This window comes from Brachyhypopomus gauderio, chromosome 1, assembly GCF_052324685.1.
Source record: "Brachyhypopomus gauderio isolate BG-103 chromosome 1, BGAUD_0.2, whole genome shotgun sequence".
Classification (NCBI taxonomy): Eukaryota; Metazoa; Chordata; class Actinopteri; order Gymnotiformes; family Hypopomidae; genus Brachyhypopomus; species Brachyhypopomus gauderio.
In genome coordinates, this window is record NC_135211.1 from 31,039,544 (window position 1) to 31,065,528 (window position 25,985).

Genomic DNA, 25,985 nt, shown 5'->3' on the forward strand with positions numbered 1-25,985 from the left:
TGTGAAAAGTGGAATCCTGTGGGCACTGTGTTTTGAATAGTTGGATCCTGTGAGCATTTTAAATAGTGGAATCCTGTCCGCATTTTTTTTATTTTGAGATGTGGGATCCTGTGGTCATTTTATATTTTATTTTGAGTTGTGGCAACCTGTGGGCATTTTATTGTGAATAGTGGGATCCGGTGAGCACTTACTTTTAAATTGTGGGATCCTATGAGCATTTTTTAATTTTTGATGTGGGATCCTGTGGGCATTTTATTGAGTAGTGCAATCCTGTTGCATTTTAGTTTGATTTGTGGCATCTTGTGGGCACTTAATTTTGTGTTCATTTTGTTTCTTGAATAATTTGTAATTTAAATTTCTTTATTCTTATCATAGTGTTGTCCGTTGGACAATAGGACTAAAAATTGTTTGCACTTTATGGTACAGGTTGTGACTGTCCTTGTGCTGTGAGGAAGTATGTTCCTGAGCCCAGCTGATCTTTTTGCAAGTGTGGATGTGCACTTAAATACACTTTGAAATCGATTAAAACAACTTGTGCTGAATTCAGTTCATGATTCATCCATGCATTAAATAACAAAGTAACTAAGTAACTTTTACTCAAATTACATTTTAAATGAAGTAATTTTGTACTCGAGTAAATTTTGAGATGGGTAATTTTACTTTTACTCTGAGTAGATTTTAGGCAAAGTAATGATACTTTTACTCAATTACAATTTTTCAGTACTCTTTCCACCTCTGGTCCATGGAGACAGTCCCCACAAGTGACCAAGTATCTACTATTATACCACAGTTAGTTCCGACCCTACAATGTGATTGGCTGAGAGGCGATCTAGGAGTGCCAATATTACACGTTATAGCACTGTAACCGAAGCTCTCCATGTATTACTCCGCCACATACAGGTAACCTAGCAACGAAGCAGCATTTACAAGCCAAACAGTGCAACTACAAACAAGCAGCAACATTATCAAAATGAATTACAGGGAGTTCATTAAATCTATTGGCTTCAAAAGCATTTGTTTCGATCTGAAACTGGAGGATGAAGCTATAAATGACCAGCCTCATTCCTCCAATGAGCCATGGTTTGTCACGCTTACAAACAATGATTTGGATGAGCTGGAAATGCAGAGAAACGAAGTTAATACCATAAAATCCATTATCAATAATTGTTGTACTTTATTTTTAATAAATACAATTTTATCAACAGTTGTTTTTGTGTATATTTACCTCTATAATATTTATTGGGTAAGGCTGTTCCAGTGTTGTGTAAGGGCGTACTCACACTAGGCTCTGTGATCCGGGCCCGGGCACGGTTCCCTGCCGAAGCACGGTTCGTTTGGCTAGTGTGAGCGCTCCAACCATGCCCGGGCCCGGATCAGTTAACCGTGCTCGGGCCCGCTTGAAGAGGTGGGCCAGGGCATGATTCATGTGGACTAGAAGTTCGCTTCTAGTGTGAGCGCTATCCGTGCCCGGGCCCACTTAGTGCCTCGTCTGATTGGTTCATTTTGCTGGAACTGACGTCAGTGATGCGATGCTCACGTTAAACAATCATAGCGGCAAAGCGATTAGCAGACAATCGTTGTGTTAAATTATTGATAAATCTGTGCTTGCACCGTGTTTCTTCACTCCCAAAACGACTCCAAAAATACAATAAAAAGAGAATCTTGAACTCCATAGTGTTGTGCGAGCGCGCTTTTTTTCCAAATAAAGTCACGTTGTGATGACGTAAGCGTGCACGGGCCGGTTTGATAAAGCCAGTGTGAGTGCAGGCCAGAGGGGGAGTGGGGAGGGGGGATAAGCGGGCCCCAGCACGGAACCAGCAAACCGTGCCTAGTGTGAGTACGCCCTAAGTTTAGCAGCGAGCCATTGAATGGAACTATTTTAACTGGCGGAGTGTTTTTAACCAAACAGGTCATATTTTCTCGTCCTCTTTAACTCAAAATCTTTCAATAAACAGCGATAATGGAACTGTGGTATAATCGCAATAATACACTCGAGGATCGTGCTATAACGTGTAATATTGGCAATGCGGTGCTGATCTACGGCACTCGGTTTGCGACCTCGTGCCTACGACCGCAGCACAGCAGTGCCAATATTACACGTTATAGCACTCCCTCTCGTGTATTATTGCGTAAGTATGGTGCAGGCAAGGTGTACTTTGGGTAATGTGTTGTAGTGAGTTAGCATTGCCAAGTGTTACATTTTGTAGTGAGTCAAAAAGGATTAGATAATGTCAATATAAACAAAATGCCAAAGCTTTGTCTCATTTTTGTGTCTATAGATTACACCTATTTAACTCAAATACCAACATATAGACTATTTCAGGGCACTAAGATATAAACTCACCAGCATCTTAATAATATAATTATCAATGTTGCACCAAAACTTTAAAACCACGTTATTGTGTACATGTAGGTTTTATATACAAGACTGCACTCCACTTTTCACTTAAGTTTGTAACTACTAGCCCAGTGCTGACCAGACATTATTTGTGAGATGGACAATTTTCGATGCAGCAGTGACAGGTTGGTGGCATGTTAGCAGGCACAACACTGATGTGAGTGTATCAGACACAACAGTGTCGCCGGAGGTTGTGTGGATGTCACTTTTGGCTGGAGATGGTCTGCAATCCAACCCTATCTAAGGAACTCAGTGCCTTAAAACTGGTCTCAGAAACGGGCTACTGATGAAAACCTGGGAAGGGCGAACACAATTTATGAGGCACATATGGACTATAGTTTACAACTTTACAAGATCTTTCTAAAAAAAGTGCACACCGAGTGTATAAATACAAAAGAGTAAGAGAGCAACAAGATGGTAGAATACTGAGAGAGGATCGTTAGCTGGCTGCTAATTGGCCACCTGAGCAAATTTACAGTAGCTAATTATTGAGTTTGTAGGCTATTATAACTTTTCTTTAACACAGAAGCATTAACCTTTGAATTTTGCAATTGTTATTTGGTACATACAATGGTAAAATTAAGATGAAATGCATCAAACTGTTGCGCAGTGTTCCTATGAAAACTTGTTATGAGCTGTGGGAATACTGAAGTACTCACATGTTTTAGATATGATCCAAAACTGTGGTATCGAAAGAATGCGATTGGTATTTCAGTTAAAAAGACCCCTAAAAGAAAGAGGCCATTACATGATTGCAATTTCCACTTTGTGAATAGTTTCATTCATCTCCCACAATAGGCGATGATGAGCTGTAGTGGGGAGCACAAGGGTGCACACCACACAGGAATGCTTTGATACGGATATATTAGGTGAGGATGGGTGCTTTGTTTGCCTGCTATGGATTGTAATTGTCAACTGGAGCTGTGAAAGAATATCATGATAAAACGGCCGGCCAAGGCGATCTCAACCCCACCCCAACTCCTCTCTCTTATAACCTCTGTGTCCATGGTGCTTCCTGAGTTCCAGGAAGCAATCATCCCCAAGAAAAAGAGCAAGGCTTTGGATCATATATGTGGCGGTGCTCGGAGGCGTTATAGACAAACTACGTCTAGAAGTAATTTATTGGTAGCCGACCAGACAGTATAAGGTCCCGTTGTGTGGTGCCAGATTCCATTGCAGCTAACAGACTGGTCTGAAACCAGACTTCTATATCCACAAAGCTGTCCACACTGTTACAGCCTGAAGTTATAAATGATGCAAAGTTCTATGGGCTGTATCACATCATTGTGTGAAAAATGGTGTGTGTGTGTGTGTGTGTGTGTGTGTGCGCGCGCGTGTGTGTGTCCATTTGTGCATTTGTACATGAAGCATGTGCACCACCAGGACCTGACATAGCTCTTTTGGTACCTTATCTTCCAGCAAAATGCACAAGCTGTTGAGTCACACACTCTGTCTAACCAAAACCCAAAGAGGGCTCTAACCATTACATCACAGCTACACGGTTCTTAGAATGGCAACGGAACAGAACAGCCGTCTGCTGGCCCCTTTTACAGCATCCTATTTTATTGCTTTATCCCAATTTTATATGATACAGTCCATAATGGTATAGTGCATAATGGTCCTCATTTCTCACAAATCTACTGCAGTTCAGAGATCAGTCTTTTTTTTCCAAAATTGTATTTGACGGCTGTGATGAATGTGGTGAACATCATTGTTAAGTTGTTTTTTTTTCTATTGCTTTCTGACTTTCTTGACAATGCTACGGTCGGAAGCACATTTGCATTTGCACACAAAGGTCGAGCCCCTTCATTTAAACGAACGCTGCCACACACGCAAACGCTTCCGTAGTTGTTTAACTAATCGTGGTCTCCAATTAAGATAATCTGTGGTGCTATTGATCACAGATGCAGCGTTATCACATTTTGTCCCATGGTTACCCATGTGGAAGTTTTATGGAATCCAAAATAGCTTAAGACAGAATGACATTCTAATCAAATGCAAAGGAAAAGCAATTTAGCCTGAAGGTGACCCATTCCCGTCTCTACCCAGAAAGCATAATGAGGGTTTTACATAGACGTAATGCACCCGTGAATACTCATCCATTCTGGCCTTTATCAATCACCTGGACACACACCAAATTACTGCTGTCTGCTTTGGATACACTCAAAGAACCATTGGTAATCTTTTCTTTTTAACTCCAGTAAAGAACATTACTTCAGATGTCGCATGTGAAATGAATAGTCTAAGGATCTAAGTAAAATTTAACCAAAAAAGTTCAAACAAAGCAAAATAAAAATGTAAAGGAATATTTACTGAAACAAATGCAGGGAAGCAAATTCCAGTCATGAAGAGTAATAGTTATTAGTTAGCACAAAATAACCCAATCAAACAGAACTGCCTGCCAGGACTTTTTGATGAATACGGCCCAAACCTGCAAGTGCAATAATCATCAGGAGACTCTATTTCAGATACTCAGCGTATGACCTGCAATCTCATTGTTCATTTATCTGTGCTGTCTCTTTTTCTCTCGCACACTGGCTGGTACTTTATTGAATGAACGTTAAATCAACGTCTGCAAAAAAAAAAAAAAAAGAGAGAGAGAGAGAGAGAGAGACATTATGGTCTACAAGGCAAGCTTTAGTTGAGGCACATTTATCAATATGAACGCGCTGACATTAGACATAAGGAAAAGCCAGTGAATAGCAGGAATCTGTAGTAGTATATATATATGTGTGTGTGTGTGTGTGTGTGTGTGTGTGTATGTGTGTGTGTGTGTTAATGACTTTTGTAATAAAATCTGGGAAAAACATTGGTACCTGCCTGGTACTTTGTCAGAATCTGTAAAATAGTCCAGACAAGGCCAGTGCTTTTCACACAAGCTACATGCTTCAAGCTTTAAAACTAAAAATGCAAAAAAAAAATTTTGGTTACTCACTTTAAAGTTAGGTTAGGTTTTAAAATTAGCTTTAAGAAATTCTTATTGAATAATACACATATAACATCTGCATTACCCATTGTCCTAAAAAAGTGCCTGCATTTGCATGTGAAAATGTTTTTTTTTTTTAAACACACACATTTGTATGTACGTTTTGTGTATACGTGTATCGGGTGTGTACACGATTCATGTGCAGCTCCATGCACAAGCATGTGTGCGTGAGCGTGACTGCGTGAATGTGCCTGCATGCGCATGCACGCACATGTGTGTATACTCATGTTTTGGCAGCAATATTATGCCCATGTACCTAAAAATACATCAGGCAGTCTAGTTGGATTTTTGATTCCCCATAGAGAATTCAAGAAGACAGCCAGTCTGAGCGCCAAACTCCCCCCGGCATCCGTAATGCTACATTTCAACACCCAGCACTCTACCTGCACGTGCGAGGCACGGACTTTGGCTTCTGTCTTCCCGTTATGGGCCTGTCTCACACGCACGTGCTGGCCAGCAGAGCGAGCGCTTTGAAGCCTATTTTGGAGCTCACCTTTATCCCGGCGCAGCCGTCGCCCCCGCACCGCAGTTTATAGGCGTTTGAAGTTCAGGGCTTCAGATAGAAGGGCGGGGTGCGGCTCCGGGTCAGGAGTGCTTCGGGCAGGGAGAGTGAAGGGGAGGAGGCACACACTTCCCACGGCACACCAATTAGTGGCCTAGTGCTGAAGTGTCGGATAAAGGACCAGCCAATGACTTGCAATTTAGCAATGATTAGCAATGCACCATCACACTGCGCTGTAGCTCAGCAAACGAAAACCAAAGCGTCTGGTTAGTAAAATTTTACTTGTGATTTAGACTAGCATGGGTGTATAAAGTGACCGTGCACAGAGATATAAGAGCTTCTCGCTGCTGTATTGGACATATCTAAGAATGTGATATGTTCTGCACTCAGGAGCTCGTGTTTTTTTTTTTTTTTTGTTTCTCTTTTCGCATTCGCCTCATCCACGCGTGTGGGTAGTTCAACACTGCTAGCATAGCGCTTCTTGATAAGCAGCCCTTAGCGCCGCAGCAGTGGGCGAGCGAATCCCGGCGTCAGTTCGACCCCCTCAGGGCGACCATACGCTAGCACCACCTTAATGAGCTGCGACGGCGGACAGCCCGGAACCTTCTGTCTCGCGGGGCCTCGCTGAGGCCCTGGACGGCGAGCGTCCCACTCATAGTGCGAAAAGGGACAGAAATAACAGAAAAGAGGAAGAGACGGAGAAAGACATGCCAATTCCGATATGAGGACAGCTGCCGGAGTATGAGACGGGGGAAGGTGGCCGCGCGCACGCCACACTCAGGCACTCACTTATACTCACACACAAGCATGCCACGCGCACTTACCAAAAGACCGACATACACGGTCATGCTCGTGCACGCACGCACACACCATGCTGGTTTCCTCGGAGCACCCCTGCAGCAGTGGCCACATGCCGTACCCAGCTGCTCACGCTCTCTCCTCCAGGCACCAACAGTCTCTGTTCCTAAACAGTGCCTAATGTCAGCAGGCAATTATGGTTTTCAGGGTAAACATACACGCACAGATACCCACCCACACACTCACAACTACACACAGACACACATTTTTAACCTCCAATAAAGGTCTTGTTTCTGCACAGCATCTGAATCGAACAAAGCCCAATGAGGCCTGGGGTTTGTGCGCACACACGTACACGTGTACACACACACACACACACACACACATCCTGGCTTCGGTGGTACCAAAGCCAGAATGTGAGTAAATTTTACTTACAGCAATGTTACAGTGCACTTGGAGATGTGTAGTGCGAGAAGCCAGCGTTCTAATCTCACTGGAAACACGAGCTGTGCCCAGATTCTGTGGAGCCGGTGTCATAACTATGCAGGAGGCGTCTTCTCACCACAGGACACTTTCTCTGGCGGGCTCCTTCCTTCCCCCACCTCTCCCCTATACTCTCACTCTGAGCTCTTTACCTGACTTCTCTTTCCCTTAGAGAGAGTGTGCTACGATGTAAGTTGGACCATGGCAGGGGCCGGAGTTCGTTATCACACTAAGACAGCTGCAGTGGTATGCTCCACGTAAACATTCACATGTGCATGTACATACACACACATACACACACACACACACACACACACACACACACACACACAAGCTTCTTCCCACTCTGATTCTCTCAAGCAACATTCAGCACTCACCTAAGCTGAGCAAGCACAACAGAATGTGTGTTGTGTGTGTGTGTGTGTGTGTGTGTGTTGTGTGTGTGTGTTTGTGTATACTTGTGTGTGTTGGGAGAGTAGTAGGAAAGAGTTGGAGGGAAATCTCTCTGTGAGGATGATAAACAAGGTCCCAGGAAGGAAAGAAATCCTGACTGTTTGAACCATTCATCTCTTCATCCTGCCGTATACAGACCCAGCCCCGTGGAACCACCTGCCCAGGTGAGGCCAGGTGATGTTGAACTCTCAAAGAGGACAAAGTCTGGGAACTCCACTAAGCCAACTGCTCTGAATACAACTAAATGCATTTCATATAGGCAAGCGGTTTCCCCGTCCACACATTAAGCCTTAAACTAAATCATGTTACATCAGTGACAGACCAGTGAAAAACATTTAAAGACTAGGGACAGGCTTAACTAAGCATTTAAAGGAATATTAAATAGAAAATTCCATTAAAGTTGAAGTCCAGTTGGGGAAAAATACATTACTTGAAGAATTATATGATGTCATGAAAATCAGATTGAGCACAATCCATTAGGACAGTGGACAGTGTTTACTTTGACCCTCTATTCCAGCACACTGGATATTAAAATTAAACCTAGACCAAGAGGTTAAAGTTCAGTTGTAAATTGAAGGTACTTTGAGTGGCCAGTTTATCAGTTCATGCTAAGTGAAGCAAGCGAGACCTACAGAATTGTTCTGCTAATGTTGCAAAGCACACAACCTCACCCGTGAAGTACAGTGACGTGGATGTAGTGGAGTGCTAGTGGAAGTGGCTCACTTGTCTGGTTTATGGTGATGTTTCTGCCAATGTGGGACGTGACTGGTGATGTTTCTGCCAATGTGGGACGTGACTGGTGACGTTTCTGCCAATGTGGGACGTGACTGGTGACGTTTCTGCCAATGTGGGACGTGACTGGTGACGTTTTTGCCAATGGCAGCAGCAGGATAAATTCTAGAATTGACTGATTGATATTAGACTGTTCAATATTTTTTAAGAATAATATAAAAAGTCCAAAGACTTATTTCTATTGTGGTTCCTATAAATATGTTTACTGCACCAAATCTTAGCTGTCAGACTGCAAAAGGATCTAGAACCAAGCACTAAATGTCATTTATTTAAGATTATGTTCATTGCTTTTATGGAAATTACATCCAATTAATTATTGTCCCCTGAAATGGTGGGAAGGGGATGGTGGTGTCAAAGGCCTGTGATAATAAGTACTCTACGGTTCATGCAAAATTGACCTCGAAAATTGATATTCAGCACTTTAACCTCATAGTCATTCTTATATGGTCATTGTTTTATTTCAAATTAAATGAGCTGGAGCACAGAACCGTTTTGAAGCTTTGACTAGCTGTGTGTGTGTGTGTGTGTGTGTGTGTGTGTGTGTGTGTGTGTGTGCGTGCGTGCGTGTGTGTGGTGTATGTACACAGTGGACCTGAGTGACAAAAAGCACTGTTTCTGTTGCTGTTGGTAGCTCCTTTCATTAACATTTTAATGATGTATCCAGAATACTTTCCTCAGGTAGGTTTCTTCCCCAACTGGTTTGGCCTTTTTAAAGAGACCAGGTCCTATAAGTGAAAAAAGGCAGCTTTTCCCTCGGTTTCATCATGCCACCATTAAAAATCTCATATACACAGCAAAAGACATCAGAATGAACACTTCACTACTTCACTCACTTCATGATTAAACAAGTTATAACATCAGTGAAAAATCCTCAGAAAAATCCAAAGATCAAACTGTTGTTACGACATGAAAGACAGACCAGTATGTCAATGTATGTGGTGAAACACAGACCAGTATGTCAATGTATGTCATGAAACCTTTTGCTCTTTAGGTCTGATCATGTTGACAGGATATATTTCCATTACTGGTAGATTAAGGCCTAATATTAGAAAGCAATGTTGTGTTGGGTTAAATAATGGTGACCCAAAAGACAGAAAATATATATATATTAAAATGATGAACGTACTGAAAAACTCAAATTTGAATACCTCCTAGATGACAGTTTGAGCAGCAGTAGTAGCAGTACAGTAGTACAAGTAGACAGAAGTACAGTGCTACTACAGTATTAATTACAATAGTACATGTAGGTAGTAATACAGTGCTACTACAGTAGTAAACAGAAGTAAAGTGCTACTTCAGTATTATCACTACAGTAGTAAGTAGTAGAGGTCTGCGCGGGACTGCTTTTTTAATCCCGCTCCTGCCCGCTCCCGCTTGTTTTAGTCCCGCTCCTGCCAATAAATCGCTTGTTTTAATCCTGCTCCCGCCCGCTCCTGCTTGTTTTAGTCCCGCTCCCGCCCGCTTCGGCCAAAACATCGCTTGTATTAATCCCGCCCCCACCCGCAATACTAATATGAATTGAATTAATAAAATTTAGTACTTGAAATTTTCTTATGTATTTATTAAAACAGAAATATAGCGATGGATCGCGCTGTCCCATTTCTTACCACAGTTCAAACACATGCCGTCAGGTGACGTACACCAACACTTTCTGACATCTATCACAACAAGCAAATGGTAGACGATTTCCATCTCCATTAATTACAATGGAATATGACTTCCATACAGCAGACTTTCCTGTAGTTGGCTTAATTGTGGTGTATTCGCCTGTTTTAATAGAATTTTCCACAGCTGAAACTGGTTGACCGTCTACTACAGTCTCTGCCATTTCGGTATCAAAATGACAAAATGACGCACACTTCCATGTTCACGTGATCAGTTGCTTAGCCAATATTTTGAATTAGTTTATTGCTTACTTACTGAATGATTAGTTGTTTTCCTCCTGTTCCTTATGCATGGAAATCATTGCGTTGTTATTATTTTAATTTTCTAGACTATTTATTAATTTGCGGGATTTTTCTACATGTATATGTGGTCCCGCTCCTGCATCGCCTGGACTAATTAAACTCCCGCTCCCGCCAATAACAATTACATTCTGTCCCGCGCTGCAAGATATTCTGACGGGACCCGCGGGATTACCGCGGGAGTGCAGACCTCTAGTAAGCAGAGGTGGGGACTCGAGTCACATGACTTGGACTCGAGTCAGACTCGAGTCATTAATATTAAGACTTTTGACTTGACTTGAAAAAATATTCAGAGACTTAGACTTGACTTGGACTTTTACACCAATAACTTGGGACTTGAATTGGACTTGAACCTGTTTACTTGCAAAGACTTGATTTCTTTTTACTCTAAATCTAAAACGCATATTAATATTTATAAAGTGCGCCCCATTAATTTCATTTCCGTCCTTCTGACGCAGACCGGCGTTACACCAGATTCTGTGACCGTCGAGTTTTGTGACCACAGGGGGCGCTATTTCACAGTTTCTGTTCAGAGGCACAAACGCTTTACGAATGCTACGTAAACTACGCTGATGCACTTTCTTTACTCGTTTTGTTGGTATCCACGAGCCAATATATGACCAATTCTGACAGCAGCCATCAGAATATGTGACCCCACTGAATCTCCAGGTAACAATAGTAGCCTACACCGTGACCCCACAATAACAGAAAACAATGAAAAAATAACCCTAACCTTTTATTAGTCTATATTTAAACATTTTATCCAAATGTTTAGAATAACCATTCGTAATGACAGCATCTTGCTTACGATGAAGCTTGCTATTTTCTTGTAAAATGAAAACGAAACATTCTTGTTTAAGTACATTTATGTAATTAAGAGAAGATAAAATGTAAATGATCTGTCATATTTTGACACCAACAAAACGAGTAAAGAAATGCATCAGCGTAGCATTCGTAAAGCGTTGGTGCCTGTAAAAAAGAAAAAGACTCGAAAGGACTTGAAATTCCAAGTTTCAGACTTGGGACTTGACTTGACGGTTGCCTGTCTTGACTCGAGACTTGACTTGAGTTGGCTGTCTTTGCTTGAGACTTGACTCGGGACTTGAGGATAAAGACTTGGACTTACTTGAGACTTGCAAAACACTGACTTGGTCCCACCTCTGCTAGTAAGTAGTACAGGTAGGTAGTTGTACACTAGTACAGTACTACTACAGTAGTAAGCACAGTAGTGCAGGTAGGTAGTAGTACTAGAACAGTACTACAGTAGTAATGGGGTCTGCCCCCAATATATTTGGGATATAAGATGAATAGTATATATCTTCTGAACTCTGGACAAACATAAGCTGAGATGTTATGGAGTCAGACAAAGATCTATGGCTTTAAAATTGTACAGGAAAATAACCGTTATTCCTGTGGATGGATTTTACAAGGGAGTTTTGTGAAAAAATAGGGAGGTTTTTGTCCAACCTCAAGGCTGTTGAGGTTACTCAGTTGTACCGAGACCTCCTCTTTCCTCTCAGTGGCCCACAGCAGTGTGCACTTAGCAATTGAAACTGGAACTTTTGATAAGTGTGAGCATTAAATTATAACTACCCCCCACCCAAAAATGTCTTTTTGCCAGACTTTTCAGGCTAAAAAAACCTATAGCTGATATATCCACTGGTGTAGTGAGCTCAAGTGGGCATGCCGTACATGGCCTTCCTTCTTGTTCTCATGGATGCTACTTTTTGCAGTTGCTGTATGTAACGGTCTCCATAAAGAGAAAGATTGATGATCTGTGTCATCCTGCACTTCTGAGTCAAATGGCTACTGATGGTGCCCCTTGTGGTTAAACTGAACGTGTGTTTGCAAATTCGATTCAGCAGCGCTTTCTCTGCCCTAACGCATCTCAACCACCCCAAGAACTCATCATTACGTCCTTTATGAAATCCATCACAGGTTAAGAAGCAGCTACAGTATAACCTTGTGTGAAGCAGTTGGCCCCCAGGCCTGGAATTCACAAAGGCTGCTTGCAAACTCACTGCTGCATACAGAGAGTTCACAAATGTAACTACTATTATGCACAGTGTGCTGATTTCTCCGATGACTCCAGCATGCGTCTGGTGTCATGCTCACCGGTGTCAACACTGACAACTTTTTAGCAATGCTTGCATCATAGCCTCCAGTGCAACACCGCCGAAACTAAACATGAACTCAAAAATATGTAAAATAAGTCGCGACTGACTGGCCGGCGTAGGTAGGTAGAAATGCGGGTTGAATTTCAGATGCATTTCGGGTATTAACTGCAGCCAAAAACATCCACACCTAATCCTCATCATTACAGTTCAATTCCCTCTCCTACCTCATTCAGAGTGGCAAAGAAAGGCTAATCTCCAGCACGACTGGTAATAAACAGCTATTAGCTAGAGTGTGACATATGTGTTGCCACGGATCCCATGCACCACTCTCCTAGTGGTAGTGGGCGGAGTTATTAGTGGGCAGGGATATAAGTGGGTGTGGAGAAGAGTGGGCGGGAAGAGAAGGTGAATATCTTTAACAGATATGTTTTAGATAATGACACTGATGTATGAGTGTGGTGTGACAACGCCCTTTCCTCAGCTCTCTATTATCTTTTAGAGCACACACACACACCAAACTACGTACATTGAACTGTCACATAACTGCTTACTTGTTAAGAAATACATATAAACATGTACAGCAATCTAAACAATCACACACACATCTCTCTAGAGAAGCATTCTTTAATGGAATTTGTCTGTCGTCAGTCACGCCATGGTGATGCATGGCTCTAATTTTGTTGCCGCATCTGAAAATGCTTGTGAAGACCTGCAGGTTTGCAGTTTAGCCTCACATACATGGGTGGGTGCTGCTTTTATTGTGCATGTTAGTGTCTTGGTGTGTGTGTGTGCGTGCGTGTGTGTGATAAAGACCATGAGAGAGTGTATGCTGTGCTTCATAAGGAAACTGAGGTGAATATGGCTCCACAAGCTTCCCCTGAAAACACACACACACACACACACACACACACACACACACACACACACACACACACACACACACACAAATAAAGTCAATATTAGACTAGCTACAAGATCCATATCTCACACCTTATTCCACTAAGCAGACCTTAAGCCAGCTCTAAATTCTAATAAACCTTACACAACAGGTCCCGCTTTTCCAGTCTCCGGGAGCACATGCAGGAGACTTTCTTCGATCCTTTGGTTCGATATCACAGTCAAAACAAACAGACCCTGTTCAGACTCCACCTGACACTTCTTACCAGACTTCCTTCCTCTGCACCAGAATCACTTCCTCCTCCAGAATCAGGTTCTCTTCCAGAGTCTTCCTCTTCCACAGTATTTCATTTTAGACTTTTGTGCAACCAGCCAGGCAAACAAAAATATAAACCTCTTTCCGCCCTAGTGAGAGCTGGGGTCGGCGGACGGCTGATTGCCCTCTTTTGTGATTCATGGGCTGATGTGTTGCTTTCCCTTTGGATCCAAGCCAAGCAGAGAACAGGTTCCTTCTTAAGCAGATTGCTTTCAGAGAATGTGAGTGGAAATAGCTCAGTGTTTTTAGCACATCCCTTATGAAACAATAATATATGGCAATATACTGGAAAATATACTTCAATATATTAAATTATACAACTTCATATATGGGAAACAAGTGCTTATATTTTTCAATATACTGCAATATATGCATAGAACATGTATGTCTATATATTTACACATATAAAAAATATATATTGCAATGAAGGCAAAAACTGCATTACATTTTTACAATGAATGTTTTATTGAATCAATCGTTTATGAGTTTACTTTTACAAAAAGCTCAACTGATTTTCAAGTTATTCCACTGTTTGCATAATGACACATTCCATACATGAAAAAATTGACAGTATATATTCAATTCAAACACAGACCTTTCAAACCAAACACGTTTGAGCATATCAGCATATTTAAACCCCAACACCCCCACTTTTCAGTCCTCCACACTGGATCTTGGTGGTATACATGCATAGAGGCTAGGATATCGTGGCAGATCAATTAGCAAGCATTTTCTTTTAAACATTGTCACATGAAATATCTGTTTCCTGCCCCGCAACACTCTCTTCAAACCAACTACATTTTCAATATTAATCAATGTATTGTGTGATCTATCATACTCTCTTCCTAGAGCAAAGCATTTTCTGTTGACTTGTTGCTGTTGACTTGTTGCTGTTGTTGCTATGATGTAGTAGTAAACAGAGATTATGTGTCCATTTTCCAGCAAAACAGTGAAGCTGTTCCTTTTCACTACTCTGGTGAATTCTTGTGATTAATACAGTTGTCCATTGACTAGAATTCTACTGAAAATGTTCACGACTGTATCCACTGTGACTGAAAGTTGCTCTCTCATGGCCAGTAACTCTTCACTAGTAAGTTTTCGAGAAGAATGCAAACCAAGGGTAAAAACCTGATCTGCTACTCTTTCAAACTGCCTCAGTCTTTTTTGACCACTTAAGTGGTTATACAGCTGGATGCATTCAGGCACTGCATTTCTCAGTGCATAATTTCTCAAAAGAGGCAATACTTGTCTATATGTGAATACTTTCATTATCTGTAAAGGAACACACTGAGTGCCATGAAACATTTTTAGTATTTCCCCATTAAATGACTAAAAAATATATCCTGAATGTGCCCACAAAGGCCCCCAATTCTTTACAGATTTAGGTAAATGAAGACATAAATGTACATTAAATGACACATCCTGCTTTCCATACAGTGTTTCAAATTGTTTGACAAAATCTACAACCAAATTTTCACATCTTTTTAACTCATCTGTTGTAATGACGTCCTTCCACAGTAAGAACATGAATGTGACAAGAAGTAACCAGTGTTGATAAAATATCTGGGGCAGAATTCCTTTTAGCACAAATATACTATAAAACAGTAACCAGTTCTGCCATTCACTAGCCTTCCAAAAACCTTCTTTGCTGAAGAGATCGAGGGACTCTTGTCACATTGCAAGGAGGCTTAATTAGTAAGAGTTGTTGATCAAGTTCATTCACTCGGTTACCAATATAGTATGGTTTCTCGTGGTTTTCACTGTCCAGCCACATGCTTGCCATTTGACGAACTAAACCAAGATGTACATTGTGCATATGGTCAGGAGGCATACTAGTTATGAGGTCCAAGTGTGGGATGTTTATAAGACATGTGGGCCCTTTAAAACCTCTCACAGGTTTTGTGGTGTGCAGAGCCTCCTTTGCATCACTTATGGTTGAAGTGTGGTCCCTTTCTGGAACATCTTTGTATGGATATGCCCTGACAGTACCATTTCCCTATTGAACTTGTTCACCAGGATGTAGACAGAGGCTGCACCCATATGGACCATTAAACTGGGTCATGTTTGTAGTATGGGCCTGGCAACTGAATCACACATCATAAGAGCTGCCACAACTCTACATTGTTCCACAGTGCTGTTTGTTTTTAGCTTAAAGCCCACAGTTGACAACTTCTGACACTCCAGAGTGAATGGTTTTAAAAATGTATTAACATTTGGCTTTTTACTGCCAAACCACAAGCCAAAAAGCAAAACATTTTCTTTGCGCACAGGGTAAGGAAGCTCGTTTACAATCCCTTGTAATGGCCAAATACTATACAGTGATGATTTAAGCACAGGCACGCCATCACAGTTGAGTGTTAAGGAGTATCCATGAGGACCATCAAGTGGGCCTCCTTCTTTGTTCAGATTATGGAGTTTACCACTACATATGTCATCATAATTTTCAGAACTGAATGTGTCATTTCCTAACAGCATGCAATATCCTGTCTTTGAAGAAGATATTCCAACTGTGTTTGGATTGGTAAGTATATGAAGAAGTTTCCATTCTTTAGTGAACTGTCTTTATCCCACGTTGTGCTGCAGACAGTACACTGCCCTTAACTAACTTTGTCACCGATGTAATACTCACAGTTTGGACAGTATATGTGACACTGTAGGTGACCCTGTATTGACTTAAGCACTTTTAAGAACAGATGCTTTGAGGTTGACAGTATGTTTTCTGGACAGTGGATATTAATCAAATCTAGAAGATCAGAAAGGGCCACACCAGTGAGTGCGTGTCTTAAAACAAATGACATTAAAAGTAAAAAGCTCTGAGCTTTGGTTAGTCGTGAACCAGTGTAAAGTGGCTCTTCATTTAACTGAGGAAACTTTTCATTACTATCTTTTCCCTCATTTACTGACTCGTTAGGACTGCTTTCATATACAAGGGAAAATTGTTCTCCACTGCCAAGAATGGATTCAGAGTCAGACTCAATAAAAGACTGCCTTGGTTCCAACATACTCATATCGACACTGTCATCCAAGTCATCAGGATTGAAGTCACTTAATGATTCTGATAATGGGCTCAAATTTGGTAGATCACTGAAGTGAAGATCACACTCCATAGAACATTCATCCTCAAACAAGAGCGGGGATGGAGGATACCTGGACATAGAATCACCACAGTCAGCCTGCAGGATCTGGAATAGGGAACAAAAAAAGAAGTTTCTGATTATAACAAATAAAATAATAGAAATGTATTAAACATATCCCAACAAACATTTTACAAATAAACTGATTTTGTACACTTGTTGTAACCTACCTCCAGTATAATAATTTCAGAGGAACTATCTGATTTTTTGGGATGCACAAGAACTAATACCAATTTAGAAACAAAAAGCAGAAAGCTTGTTATATATAGCATCTATGAACTAATACATTCATATATAGTATATTTACAGTTGTGTGTTGAGCATTGTGAGTATCTTCAGAGATGTTTTCAATGTTATGGTCAGAATTATGACACATCAAGTTCTGTTTTATGAGAACAATGACCACGTTTTTAATCATTTTCAAACTATGCAGCTTCAAATCATTGCACACATTAATACAAGAAAACAAGGCTTTTGTTTTGCCTTTACCAAATCATACCCTGATAATGTACACACATGATACCTGATACCTACAGAGACTTCCTCTCCTGAAAGACAGCACTGTCGACTGATAGGGGTCCAAGCTTCAGAGAGTTCATCAGCTGTCTTCTAAAAAAATAAATAAAAACATATGTGCCACATAGGCTACAAAACAATGATACAGTGAAAAGATGACCCTGGCACACTTCGGACAAATTTTTCTCTAGTAAAGGCCTTTTAGTAAAGGCATCTTGACTTTGAATGTTTCACTTAATGTAAGCGTGATGCAAACAGTAGATACACTGATACACAAATATGAATTTGACGTTCATGTGCAATATAGACCAAATGTTTTTGATCATTATGAATTTACTTAATGGGAAATTTAAGGTAAAGTTTGAGTGCAAGGGGGTTAAGAGGTAACCCTGTTACATGTTAACTTTGGACACATACAGTTTGGTTAGTAGAATGTATGGGTATTTATTTAGTTATCTGTTTTATAGGTAACTTATGACAATTCTGAAGATTGGTCTCTTCTCAGTAAACAACAGAGTTTGTCAGGAGTGGAAGTCTCTGTAAGTTTTGGCTATGTAGCTGAACAATATATTTTCTTTGTCAGTGATTTGAACTTTGACAAGAATCTGACTTGTATTAGCAATAACAGCCTTTTTGTTTTTACACAACAGAACCTGAATCAGAATGCGACTCTGACAGTGGCTCTGAAGATGCACACAGTGGTGGTTACGTTAGCGTAAGTACAATGTGCTTTTTAACTTTAAAAAAATAAAAAATAAAAAAGCATAACCACAGATTACAAACTGAATCATTGAAATTGTCACGTGTGAGGTGAATTTGTTGTTACTTTAAACTTATCCAAACTGCTTTATTTATGTAACTTTAAACTTTAACCAGTTTATTTATGTAACTTAATCTCATCTTTAACCGTTAGCCTTTTTGACTGCCTGGTTTAAGATATTTTTATGACAAATCCTAACACAAAAAATGTGCATTTAAAAATTATTTGAGAATAATATCAATGTCCTGACTAAATTAACATACTTAAGTGCACTCAGTGAAATATTAATAAAACACAAACACTTAGGGAAGACATTATTGATGTATTATTGATCAAAATGGATCATCACTATCTTGGAAACAAGAAATAAAGCAGTTCAAGCTTACATTGACTTCATCTGTAGTTCCCGATAGACTTTGTGTAGACTGTCCACTTAAGGGGCTCCAGACACCAGGACTGTCATGGGCTGCTGGCTAATTATCAAAAAAAAAAAAAAAAAAAAAACAAGAACAAACCTCTCATATCCAAAACACTTTCTATATAATGAGTGTACCAGATTTAGCAAAAAACAACATTTCCAAAATCGTCTCCAGACTAAAAATTTATATTGCAAGATCACTCACAATCCAATAACTATATATATTTCATGGTATTGATAAATACTTCTGCTGCAGGAGAGGTGTCTGGCAAAAGTTTTTTCTCAATATTTTTTCAAAGTAGCTGGCTACTGACAAAATGGTCAAATGGCACAAGTAACTTCCAAAAGGTCTACAAAAAGGTTTAACTTTATATTAACATATTTTAAGCTCATGGCTCACCAGGTCTTGGACTGACTGATGAATCTCAAGGTTGTTGGCCTCTATCAATGCTTTCCTGTGATTAAAGATGAAAATTATGTATATAGATATATACGTTATTCATTCATTATCTTAACCACTTATTCCCGGTTTCTAGGGTCCCAGTGCCTAGCCGGTTTGCAAGGCAGGAACAACCCTAGGCACAAATCTATCGTATGGCACACACACTCACTGCACTTTAGATCAGTCTAAGGAGTTTAGCCAAAAGGTTCAAGTTACATAAACAAAGCAGTTGTTAAAGCTTGAATAACAAAAAATAAATGATCTCGGATTACTGCCAAGTTAAAAGCACATTGTACTTACGGCAATGTCTGGAAATTAGTTCATGAAAGTAAGAAGTGAAAAACCCTATAGCCTACAGTGTACATGGCAGTTGCAGGTTTAAGTACCTCATACAATCCCACTTATAAAAAAAATGCAAACTATCCATCTACCTTCATCTACCTGTCGGAAAATCAGCTGAATGGAGCAGGCGAGTCACCATGAACTCACCCTGAAACTCATCTGTAACCTACCGCTAGTACAGAGTCACGACACAAGTTACTCGGCCATGATGAAGCAAAAAAACTAACCTTAATTTCCATCGTTTTGTTCTTGCTGGAATCTCCGTGTCCTCTGAACCCAGGAGAATGTATTTCCTCTTCAATCGGTCCATTTTTCCATCTGTGTCACGTGTGATTGCATCGAGTCGAGCGGGACAGCAGCACCCGCGATTCCTGGATCAGCGTGCCGTGATTGGATCGCGGAACCGGAAGATTTCGGAGATACGAGTAACTAGCAATTCACAGTTCAGTAGGACAGGACTACGTTTACGTAACGGACGTGGAGGGAAAAGGACGGTTGAAATTGTAGATGTGCAACTCAAGTTTGGATAAAATACGTAAAATGTCCAGCTATCGGTATGCCCTTGTTTCATGGACTAATGGACCAGACAAAGATGCGATTAGCATCGTACCAACAAAGTGGATAATCGACTTTGACCCAACAGATACATCTAGAACATCTAGTTGAATGTCGGATGACTAACACTAAGAGGCCTGTCAACGGATGACAAGTTGAGCATGCGGTGGTGCTAAAATTAGCAGGTAAATTCAGCTCTTGATTTTAACAATAGTGTAAAATATTAACAAAAAATAGCAAACCCACATGCTACTAATAAGGAAGTATTGAAATATATCGCCAAGAAATATATATTCATTGGAAGAAATATATATTCCAAGAAGTTGTTGCTTCTGGAAAATAGGCTAACTACACCACTCAAGGTGCACATCAGGTTATGTATCCCATGACGCAATTGTTAGCAATAACGACCAACTATGAGGTATGTTAACTGGATTTACAAAGCTACTTTTTAAATAAATCAAAAACATTTTTCAGTTTTTAAATTATTGTTTTAATGCATGTATTGGTTGGCATCTTTGTGCCATTAAAATTTGATGTTTCGACATTAATGTAGAAAATGAGTCTGCACTGAAATCTGCTGAACGAGAACTTTTCATCGTCAGTTCTGTGATGAAGATGATGCTTCAAACTGTGAAATTCCAAGAAAGGTAATTTAACAGATTATGTGGTGAATGGATTGCGGTTTGATGCAACCAACATCTACTCTAGCATCTATACAGGCAACTGCCTTCTCATTTAAACTTAGTACTGCTTTGACACACATTTTCTGTTCTGTTTATTGTCAAGAGTTTTTTAACATGATTACTTATATACTGTATTAGCAATTGCAATTTGCGAATGACTTGAAAACTGGAAATGATATCAAATTAAGAGTGTTTATGTATTGATTCATCCATAATCAAAACCCTTTACCTTATAGAAAAAAACCAAACTTGCAGCACAGAGGCAGGCAGAAGAAAACATTATTTCTGAAAACAACCAACTTACCCCAGAAATCCAGAGTCCAGAAGAAGGGTCAAGCAATGAAAATGCTGAGCAAATCAGAGACCTCCAGAACCAGGTCAAGGCTTTGGAGAAGGAAAATACCAGACTGCGCCACATGGTAGTTAAAGGCAAGTATTTATTTCATATTAAATAATAATGAGTATCTCTGCATTTTAAATTTAATTCATAGTGGTGTTTTATTTTACATGTAATATATTAGTTATAATAGATATATTACCTAACTGCTCATTAAGAATTCATTACTGATTTAGTAATTGAGTACCCGGAGTAAACTCAGGTGGACTTGAAAAGGACCCAGACCACTCCACCCGAGGATTGAACACAGGACCTTCTTGCAGTGATACACTGAGCTACCGTGGCACCCCACATTCATTTTCAAATTATTTTACAGAAATTCCATCTTTGTTAGTGGACATTTAAAAGGTTCTCGCCAATAATAATCCCACCAAAAATGTTACTGCCTGTGAAGATGAAAATGAGGGTGAAACTACATCTTGTACACCTTCAGAAGTAAGCATTTTTGCAGTTGCTACGTTTAGAGTTGAAAACATACCATAACATATCATTCTGTTGCTTGTGGTGATTTTCTTTGTTTTTTGTTTTGTTTTTTACAATGAATAAGGTGAAACATGGGAAAGATGGCACCACCACCGTCTCAGCTCATTGTTGGGAGACTGCAAAATCACAACCTACAGCCAGTGGGATGGCATGAGTGCTACTGTTGGGCATCTTTAGTGTTGATGTTCTCCTAAAATCCAATCTGATTTGGTGCCAGAATTTCCAGTTTTATTTGTCACAATATAACAAAGGAGGAGCTTTTAGGACACATGTATGTATCATATAGATTAGGCTAATACATTAAAGTAAAACACCAGCTCATTAGAATATTGTTTGACTACCATAGCCAGCAGCATATGCAGTCACATTGGCATAAACCATAGCTAAATATTGCAGGACCTCTTTTAAAGAAAAAGCATAACCACAGATTACAAACCGAATCATTGAAGTTGTCACGTGTGAAATAATGCAGGATGCAGAGACGAGTGATCCTATAAATGTTTATTTGAACGAATAACGTAGCTCCTTGGCATACGTCTGACATAGAACATGTAAGGCACTCACAAAGACAAGCACAGGACAATACTAACTCAAGCCATATATACTTAATTTAACACATAATGAGCACCGCATATAACACTTTACACAACCACACCCACAGGACGTGCATATATGAACACAGACTACATGCACATACCCGAATGGAAAGGGTCCAGGGCTGTAACATGACATAAATATAATAGGCTATAAGAATTTGTGTGTAAGAAGTGTAAGAAATTTGATATCTCATGGTCTGAAATTGATTAGCACATATATGCATTCCAAATGAATCAGGCCAAATTTGGTGGCACCACCCTCAGGCCAAAATATATAAACTCTGTCCTTCCATTATTTGCATTACAAACCAGTTCATTTAAAATATTATGAATGTACTTATATTTCATGCTGTATTTTGTGAATGTCTAATTATTTGTTACTGTTGTGTTTTACAGATGTCATAATCAACATAAGAATTTGTGAGTTAAGGCACCAGATGAAGAGAAAGAACAGTATGGACAACGTTAAATAAGATAACTGACGGTGTTTCACAAACTGATGTGTTTCACAAGGTGGACTGTTAAATTTTCACGAGTGATTATCTTGTTTAAAGGTTAATGGCTAAAGACCAAGCAATTACTAAATTTCACAATGGTTCTGAGATGCACTTTATTGTTTATAACTGTGTGTTATAACTGTGTGTGAAAGGTTTTTTTTTTCCCAAAGCAAAATAAAAAAAAATTGATTACCCCTTAGTGTGTGGTAATATATGTTAGCTATATGGTAAAGTTTGTGTGTGTGTGTGTGTGTGTGTGTGTGTGTGTGTGTGTGTGTGTGTGTGTGTGTGTGTGTGTGAAATGTATTATTAATTATAATATGAAATATATTAAGATATATGAGTAAATATATTTTATATATCTTAATATATTTCATATTATATTGAATAATACATTTCATTATATATATATATATATATATATATACATATAGATCTATATATAATGAAATGTATTATTAAATATAATGAAAAGTATATTAAGATATATGAGTAAATATATTTTACATCATATATAAAATATATGAAAAGCGACAATTCCTTATGTATGTCACGTTGTGGGGGGGGGAACGGGGGGCCCTGCCGGTCGCCCCCGTTTACAGCGGCAGATGTCCAGTTTTGGTCACGTGATGTTCGTCCCTCAGGTGGGCGGGACCCGTGATCCGTTTCACCTGAGGGTCGTTTGTTCGTCTATATATGTCTTGTCTTTGTACCAGTTGACTGCTGGTTATTATTTCCTTCATTTGGAACAATGCACGGGTTTTTGGTTTGCACACTTTCTATTAAACCATCCTCTTTCCCTGAGACTTGGCGTGATCGCTTCCTTTTTAGTTGCTCACCCCGCCCGTCACAATGTATTTTTAAATATATTGTAATATATTGATTATTATATAACATAATATATAAGTGTATATTTCCAATACATTTTGGTAATAAAAATTGTCTGCTTTTTATCAGTTATTTATTAATTAGTATCACTTAGTGTAGCCAAGAGGAATATTAAAATTGTTAGTAAAAGTAAGTAATTGCACCCCTGTGTCTACAGATCTGCGGTTCCCAACTCTGACAGAATGGACGCCACCCAGAACATGGATCGCTGTGCTTTTGCGCTTCCAGTCAGTCGTCCTGGATGCATCAACCCCCTCCTGGGACCAGGGAGTGAGCAGCGAGAAGACAGAGGAAGATCTGGCTCCAAGGAAGTGGAGCGTGTGGCACGCCAAGCCGGCAGAACGGAGGGGAAGTGAGGTGGACACGCTGTACATGCTAACCGACATGCTAACCACTTGCCGACATGCTTACCACTTGCCGTTGTTCTTAAATTGTATGTCTGTTTATGGTTATTTGTGCTTCTTGGCAAATGTCTAACTTTCAAAACACTAGGTAATGATACTGACTCCTGTAGTTTAGTAGTAGTCTGACTCAGGTGTCTTGAATTCTGGCCTATCTGTACTATTTCCTAGGATGTATTCTGTGATCAGAAGCAAAGCACTTTGTAAGTCGCTCTGGATAAGAGCGTCTGCTAAATGCCGTAAATGTAAACCAACACACTAACCACCCTGCTAACAGACATGCTAACCAACACACTAACCATACTGCTAACAGACATGCTAACCAACAAACTAACCACCCTGCTGACTGACACGCTAACAAGCACACTAACCACCCTGCTAACACATGCTAACCAACACACTAACCACACTGCTGACTGACACGCTATCCAACACACTAACCACCCCGATGACTGACATGCTAATGGCACACTAACCAAACCTTTAACTAACTCCACTCCCATAAATCCTGCTCTTCCACACCAAGTGGAGTTAGGATCTTTAATGTCTGGATTTTCGTTCCATCTGGTTTTCCGGCATTTATGCCCCCAATCGATCTGTCAGTACTGCAAATGGTTTTGTGATTGTTTTCCTTCTGACATAGCCCATCCTTTCTTACTTTCAGTCTTTCCCATTTTCTTTTACAAAAAAACCTTCCTTCTCCTCTCTCCACCAGACGCTCCTCATTCCTCTCACCTTTCATATCATCTCACTTATCTCTCTCTCTCTCTCTCTCTCTCTCTCACACACACACACACACACACACACACACACACACAAACACACATACCCACTTCCTATGGTTGTATACCTGAGTAAGACGTGCCATTTATTGCAAACAGAGAAAGGTAAAAGCCCCACCTCCTTGTCTGCCTCTGTCTCCCTCTCATTCTCTCGCTCTCTCTATCTCTTTCTCACCGTGCCTCGGGGTGCAGATGGTGATATAAGTAAGCACACAGGGGGGTACAACAACAACTACATACGTCTTGCTACATCTTGCCAGGCAACACTCCACCCCCATCAAACCCCCCCACCACCACCACCCCGTTTCTTTCTCTTTTTTCATTATTTTTTTCAATAACTTAAAAAGCAATAAGATGAGCTCACAGTCGTTCAGCTCGAAATTAAATGCATGGCAATCTGACACCGCCAACATCACTAACGAAAGTTAGCGAACAGGCAAAAAACGCCCAGCAAGAAAAAAGAAGACGTATCATTAAAAATAGAAAAAAAAACTCATATATGCTGCATGATGATGGAAGTCTTTTTCCTGTGCAATCTGTCTCCAAAATCTCATCAAACACAAAACGCTTCCTTTTGTTGATGAAGACCATGAAATATAGTGCTTATTCGGTTTATTGTTCTGCCCTTAGATGGGAAGCCACTGCAGACTTTCTCAGGCCTGAATAATCAAAGCCTCATGATCCTGGTCTTTATCCTGAAACTCTTGGTTTGTGAAGTTCTAACAAGCAGAGTCCTTGTTTTATGCCCACTGGTGAGCATGATTTCTGTTGATTACACCTTTGTGTATCTGTGTGCCATTGCAGCACTGAAAAGCACTTAATGTTGTATCTGATTTCAAACCTTCCACTTGAAAACTCGGCTGAGCAGGTTACATTGCTGCAGCAGGGACATGATGGGCTTGGCCTTTAGCTTGCGTGAAGGCCGCATGTTTTCAAACAATTCCCCGCAATCTTCTGCCAGGTAACTTTCGTCCTCAAAAACGACATGTTTGTGTGGCAGAAAGCTGCTCGTATGGAGCCCTCAGACCTGAGCCTGACTGCAATTATGTTACCCTGGGGCTCGTCTGAAATTGGACTTCTCATCTCCGAGCTAGATCCGAGTCTCCGGTGCGTTCTTGCTCTCTGTTTATGATTGTTTGTGTGTGGGCGAAAGTACCTCGTTATGTTAGGAGGCTTTCACCAGGCTTTTGCAGGTATATGCACTTGACTCTCTATCGCACCTTTCCCATCTTTCCCTCTCTCACTTATTTAAATGGATTGCCTCGTCTTATTTGAATCTGTTTAATGTCGACAAAGAATTGAGGACGTTAGTGAGCATGAATAACTCTGCTGCGGGGAAAGGTCACCGGATCTGTCTCAGAGATGCGAGGCCAATACTAAAT

The 25,985-nt window shown here is 40.2% G+C and overlaps 1 protein-coding gene and 2 long non-coding RNA genes across 3 annotated transcripts in view; 1 reads left to right on the plus strand and 2 right to left on the minus strand.

The window, feature by feature from the left end:
• Window positions 1-25,985, minus strand: part of asic1b (acid-sensing (proton-gated) ion channel 1b) — a 193,583-nt gene that overhangs the window by 100,580 nt on the left and 67,018 nt on the right. The gene's annotated exons all lie outside the window — the stretch shown is intronic.
• Window positions 14,187-20,839, minus strand: LOC143516874 (uncharacterized). Its single transcript, XR_013131817.1, has 4 exons — window positions 18,935-20,839; window positions 18,503-18,589; window positions 17,375-17,449; window positions 14,187-16,888 (listed from the first exon to the last, which is right to left on the minus strand). It is a non-coding gene; the product is annotated as an uncharacterized LOC143516874 (long non-coding RNA).
• Window positions 19,938-20,982, plus strand: LOC143516877 (uncharacterized). Its single transcript, XR_013131818.1, has 3 exons — window positions 19,938-20,058; window positions 20,430-20,523; window positions 20,796-20,982. It is a non-coding gene; the product is annotated as an uncharacterized LOC143516877 (long non-coding RNA).